Below are 7,303 nucleotides of genomic sequence, written 5' to 3'. Positions count from 1 at the left end.
CAGAACCCAGAGTGAAGGACATGCAGAATGACAACAATATATGCTGTAAATACAGTACATATACGTACAGTACCACTGATACCGGTATCTCCTTTTGGAAAAAAACATTTAACCTATAATGACAAATTACGTTGAAAGGGGTTAAATCCACACGTCCCAAACTCTTCTCCCTTCTGGCTCCAAAACTATGGAATGCACTCCCCATCACAATCAGAACTGCAGCCTCACTCCCAATCTTCCGCTGTAGTCTGAAAACCCACCTCTTCAGACTCCACCATGGCCCGCACTAGCCCCTTAGATAGCACTTTATGTAGACTTAGATAGTATTTTAAATATAGCACGTTATGTAGACTTAGATAGTATTTTAAACAGACTTATAGCATGTTACGTAGACAGCACTAGAATTGAATTTTTATGTAGTCATATCACTTTATAGTACACATGTATAATATATAATATAGTATAGTATGTATAGTTTACATAGATACTCCACTGTTACGTTCTTAGCTTACGCATGTTTCATGATAACTACTTTTATATATGTGATGTATGCCATGCTTTTTTGTTATTGCTTAATGTAAATCGCTCTGGATTAAGAGCGTCTGCTAAATGCCTAAATTGTAAATCTGTCCTTGAGTTTTAGGTCTACATTACAAATTACAAATTAGTGCAATAGCTACTGAATAAAGGCCACTGTTCTCTCATATTGTAGACATTAGTCAACATATAGAACTACTGAGAGAGGATTATACCATCAAACCAAAAAGGTCTACTCTATGCTTTCATTGAAAGATAAACCCATACGAAATCTCCCATATAAGCTCATTTGCTATGATTATAGGGACGGTTTAAATACAGGGAGGTGAGAATCTACACTACAGTAAGATGGTTGGTCTGTGTGTGTTGTGGAAATTTTGAGATTTCCCAAATGAATACAACGAAATGTCTTAGTGCATTTATTTAATACAACAGATGACAATAATAATACAATTTAAAAGAGAGTAATGGATTGAAATGAGAATAGGCATTCTAAAACGGACAGCGTCCAGTTGTCTCAGAAGGCAACAGGAGACTGACCCTGATTCCAGTGTTGGTAAAACAAAAATGAAATGTTACAAATGTAGGCCTAATCAGACGACCCTGGTGCAGTATTTTGGCCAAGCAGTTCTCCTTTCCCAAGTGAACACTAATGCAGATGGCTCCTTATCTTCCTTGTTTACGTTCCCTGCCAGGGCACCCCCTTCAGACATAATCATAACACAATGTGCAGTTATGAAGTTGCAACAGTTCAAAATCAAGACATACAATGTTAAAGTAATACTCAAATAAAATGAATACTGAATATATAATAAATCAATAATTATACAGGAATATAAATGTAATTTCCATTACAGTGTGTGTCTCTGAAGTTAACCCCTTTTGGTGTTAGCATTATGTTATGCTTTAGCTATTGAAAAATAGCAGATCTACAAGCTCATAGCGCGCCACTCTACGAGCTTGTAGGTCTGCTATTTTTGAAAAATCGAAGAAAACTGTCAGGATGTAGAAGACATTTTTTTAATCTGATCTCTGGTCAAAATGGGTTAATCTAGTAGACCTTTGGACTAATCAGTGACTTATGTAGCCAACACTGCTAGTAGGCCAGTAGCTTTATATACTTTTAACATTAATTTTATAATATAGGAGTTAATTGGATATGGTGCTTTCACATGGGCAGACGCAAAGATTACAGATACAGTCTACCATTAATGAATGAATTAATTAATTCATTGTCAATGGAAGCCAGCAACACGCTTGATGATGTCAACAACCGTGTGAGCAACAGATTTTACAAAGCGACAATGCAATTGTCCACATTGGAACTTTTTTGGTATTCCAAGTAACATGTGACTTTGTTTGTTTGAGTGTCTATGCATTATTATTCCACCCGCTGTGACATCATGTGGGTCAATACATCATCATGATAAAAGGCACCGCTCGGGCGTGATCCCCCCCCCCCCCCCCCCCCTGTCTGACTTGTCATCTAATCAATGATGATGGACAAAACAACTATCTCCACAAGGTGGAGTTAGGTGGTTTGAACAGTGTGAGGATCCAATGGAATTGGGAGGTTTAGTCAGAAGCGCATTTAATACTTTTCATTGGTTACATATTTTGTAAAACCAAACACAGACGTAAAGGGTGTTCAATTGAACTGATTTATAACAAAAAGTGTATATAGCGGGTTTCTGCCCAACAGCAATGATATCATTGATATCCTACATTGAATCCTTTTCTTTGAAATATCAACAAGTTGTAACATTTGTGTCAGTCCAATACAGAGGTTTATACAACCAGGTCAGATAAAAATGAGGTGATACGATGCAGGCACAAGGACGTTTTCCCTCAATGCTTTCTACTAACCTAACCTTAACCTCACTAAACTGAGCCTAAACCTAACCTTAACCTCACTAAACCTACACTTAATTAACCTTACTAAACTCAAACCTATTCTGTTGAAGATGCCGAAAGCAAACATTCTTTGTACTGCGCTTATACAGTACAAACACATTTCTAAGGTACAGAACACCGAAGTCCCCTAACACAGAAACTTAGCCTAAAAAAAGGCTGGAGAGACTACTTACTCTCTGACTACATGACATCTTTAGAGAGTCCTGCATGAGTGAGTTCTCTGGTGTCACTGCTCACGCTGAACCTAGTCCCACACTGGTCACAGTGGGGTAGGGCTTCTCTCTTGTATGAGTTCTCTGGTGACGTTTGAGAGTACCGTTGCGGCTGAAGCTTATCCCACATTGGTCACAGTGGTAGGGCTTATGTCCGATATGAATTATCTGGTGATTTCTTAGATGACTGCTCCGGCTGAAACATTTCCCACACTGGTCACAGTGGTACGGTTTCTCTCCTTTATGAATTCTCTGGTGATTTCTTAGATGAGTTCTCTGGCTGAAGCTTGTCCCACATTGGTCACAGTGGTACGGTTTCTCTCCTGTATGAATTCTCTGGTGTTGTTTGAGAGTACCGTTGCAGCTGAAGCTTATCCCACATTGGTCACAGTGGTACGGTTTCTCTCCTGTATGAATTCTCTGGTGATTTCTTAGATGACTCCTCTGCCTGAAGCTTGTCCCACATTGGTCACAGTGGTACGGTTTCTCTCCTGTATGAATTCTCTGGTGTTGTTTAAGAGTACCGTTGCAGCTGAAGCTTGTCCCACATTGGTCACAGTGGTACGGTTTCTCTCCTGTATGAATTCTCTGGTGTCGTTTGAGAGTACCGTTGCAGCTGAAGCTTGTTCCACATTGGTCACAGGTGTAGGGCTTCTTTCCTGTATGAATTATCTGGTGATGTTTGAGATGTCCATTTCTGTGGTATATATGTTTGAGTTGGGAAGGTAAGACATCTGGGATGGAGAATGAGGAGAGAGAAAAAAAGTTAGACCGGCAACTGCCAGGCACAGATTGGCCGTTGGAACATTTAGGCTAATTCCTGGCCTGCCTGACGACTGATACTTCTTCTAGACAGTAAAATGCATTAAATCAAGATCTTATACTGTAGCTTCAGACCAAATCTATGCTAGTCACTAAAATCCTAACCCACGCACGCACGCACGCACGCACGCACGCACACACGCACATACGCACACAGACACACAGCTTATCTAGTTGATTTCTAATGAATTGAAAATGGTGGACCCTGTTCTAAACAAGTGTAATGCTTTATCATGGTGTTTCACAGTTTTTGAGGGGTGCTAGCCCCTCCTAGGTTTAATGTTTGTTTTTAGTTCAATGTTTGTTTTAAAAACGCTATTGACAATGAAGAGAGTTTAATGTTTGTTTAGTCACTAACACAAACATTAAAGGCCATTAACAATAAAGAGAGTTTAATGTTTGTTTTGTCTGTGTTCACCATTACATCACCAAATCATAGCAACATGAGTTAGACTTTAATATATTAGCGCCCCTCACTTCACACGGGTGTGATTTTTGTATTGACTGTTGTTTGAAATGTACCCATTCAAAGGTTTCAATCAATCAATCAATCAATCAATCAATCAATCAATCAATCAATCAATCTTTTAGTGCTGGGAGGAAGCACCATTACTCCACTGAGTACCGACAACATTTCTGTACATCTGCTTTCTATTGGAGATGAAAGAAAAGTGTACACAGACATAAAAACATGCACGCACCTATTCTGTGTATCTTGATCACAGGCTGCTTCAGCATGGCTTTCTGGTGGATCTCTGACTGTTGCTCCTCTGATGCAGCAGTTGAAAAGCTGTTGAACGACATCTCTCTTTTAAAAACCCCAAGTAGTTCATCTCCTTCGGTCCACTCTGATGGTCGACATTTGAGGCCCGCTTTTTGGGATCTGACTTTACTTGCTGACATGTTATGGTCTTCACCCAGTCCTCTGCTCCGGTTAAACTCTCATGTTATGGTCTTCACCCAGTCCTCTGCTCCGGTTAAACTCTCCCAGTTCAACTCTGGACAGAACGATGGCCTTGTGTAGCTGGACTTATCTGCCTTTAGAATGCAAATACGTGAGGCTAGGACAGAACAATGCTTACATAACCAGGTCAGCCCACTCTCCACCCACTGTTGCAGCGCTCACGGTAAATGGGTACATCAAGTAAAGTAAAACTACACCTTCTTTTTTGTAGGGGTTCTAGCCCCTCCTATGCCCAGCGTTGTGTGTTTGTGTGTACCCCATAGTAATGATTTGATTGGCTGAGCAATGTGTGTACGTACCCCATAGCGATGATTTGATTGGCTGATTCTATGTTCTATGTGTTGTAAGACAGAGAATTGAGGACACCAATTGTGATTGGACGGAATGTGCTGATGTATGATGATAAGAGCGCCCCTCACTTCACACGATTGTGATCTTTCTATGGAAATAAGAAAAATTATAGAACTTGCTCAAAAACAAATTTTACCCACTTTTGGAGTGGACTCTTTTTCATAATCAAGGTCCATTATTTATTCGGGCATTTGAGACCACCATTTCATGAAAAATACTCTCCATGCTGTCCCCAAGTGAGGCCAATTGTCTTGGCATCTTAGGGGTTCCACTTGAGGGACTGTCTTGTGGTGTTTGAGGCTGGTTTACGGAGAGTATGGCCTATCCATATGTTGTTATTGTTGCATAAGATTTTGTCCACAGTTCCATGCTGTTTTGATGTTGGTACCATAGGCATAGGAGAGATAACAATTCTTCTATATTCTCTAATTGTGTAAACTTGTAAATTAAGTAATGTAATTTAAGTAAAATAAATTAAGTTTACACACTCGAGTTAAAGATCTATATAACTATAAGGGTCCATTTGGTCACTGTGGACCAGTGAGAGAATGAAGAATACAACTAACTGTCTTTGGTAGGTTTATTTGATACAACTAACTGATGACACTGACAGTAATATAATGATTGGACACATAACTAAGATGGAGTAATAAAGGGAAAGTGGTGAAAAGAGAAAAAGATTAGCTCAAAATTGTTCTGGATTCTGACAATACTGACAGTATTGGAGAGGACAAGACAACGTTAAATCAATCTCATGGATACAAGCGATATTTTAGCTGAACAGTTTCCTCTCTAAGAAAACATCATGCAGGTGTCCCCCCTTATCTGCCCCTGTCTAGCCTATGTTTACATTCTCGGCCAGGACACTCCAACCAGACATGATCATAACACTGCACTAATAATGAACTGATTCAGCTTCCAGTGATGAAATGGTGAAATAGAAAGACTCATTAATCAATCACTATAATCAACAGGAATACAATGTAATTTCCATTACAGTCACCAACTCTCCATCATTTAGCTGGGGACCACCTGGAACCTCCTCAAGGACCACTGGTTGAGAACCACTGAGACCAAAACAAAAGTAGCCTACTACACTGACACCATAAACAGTGCCATAAACAGTCCATTTTTACACTCAGTGTAAATTCACACTCTGGATTTTAGTGTGCACCTCTGTGTGTTGCAGAATTTCAAAGAGCTGTGAGAGGTGGAGGTTACAGTATTGTTGGTCACACACACAGGTAGAGAAGGCCGACTCTGGGATGGGCAGAGTATAGGCTACATAAGGGAGATATGAATTTCTCTCCTCTCTTGCCAGCCACTCGTATGCTGATGCAACCTTGGCAACTGAGATGAGAAGAAAAAAAGTGAGTTGAGACGGGAATTCAAAGGAGATGCACAGCAGCCAAAGAGAAATTTATACTCCACATTTGACCCATCTCTTGGAGCGGTGAGCCGCAGCCAAGGAGCGGTGAGCTGCAGCCGTGCCGTGCTCGGGAATCATTTGATTAGTTGATTTGACCCCCCAATCCAACCCATTGATGTTGAGCGCCAAGCAGGGAGCCATTTTTAGTCTTTGGTATGACCCGGCCCGGGATTGAAACCCAACCTCTCAGTTTCAGGGCGGACATTCTAACCACAAGGACACTGTCTGGTTTGCAGAATTACAGTACATTTCAAGCACAAACTCAATACAAAGGCTGTTAACTGTGAGTGGACGACCCAATTAAGCATTACACTTGTTTACAACAGGGTCCACCACCAATTCATCAAAAGAGTCATATGGAAGACTACAGCAGGATTTGGAAAGTCGTACTGTATGCCTATAACCCCCATAACCTTATCAGAACCGAGCCTGAAGGACAGAATGACAAAAAAGATATGCTGAAATTTAACGGTTATGTCTGTCCTTGAGTTTTATAACTATTTAACCAATGAAAAGCTTTTGACAAAATAACTACATTGCAACGCAAGTTAGTTTTGGTTTTTTCCTGAAACCAATGATATACTGTTCAGTCTGTATAGTGTATGTATACATATAGATAACGAGCCTGATCTCACCCAAACACGGTGAAAACACGGATTGGCAATTCCGTACATACACTACTAGAAAACCCCATAATCCGTACTACTGTTTTGACTGTGATGGGGGCGTGGCCTTCACCGTGGCCTTCACCCCATTTTGTCTCAGTTGGGTCAAATGTGCTTCCCACAACATTATTTACGATTCTGTGTGGGTTGCAACTCGGACGGTCTGATTCGGCTCATTATATGCTATGCTCTGCTCAGTCAATCACAGCGCAGAATGGCACACCTTCCAGTCGTTGACAATAACGGACAATCACAGTGTCAATTTCGGCACCGTACATGGACATTTTTCCGTCCAATCACACCAATTTCCAATTTCTGGTCAATCACAGCACCAATTTCCAGTCCTCAAATTTGGTGCCATACATGGTAATAAAATAAGTCTTGAATAATTTTCCAAAATAAATAGCGT

The sequence above is a fragment of the Electrona antarctica genome (assembly GCF_951216825.1).
Source record: "Electrona antarctica genome assembly, chromosome: 22".
Classification (NCBI taxonomy): Eukaryota; Metazoa; Chordata; class Actinopteri; order Myctophiformes; family Myctophidae; genus Electrona; species Electrona antarctica.
Note: the sequence above shows the minus strand (reverse complement) of the source record.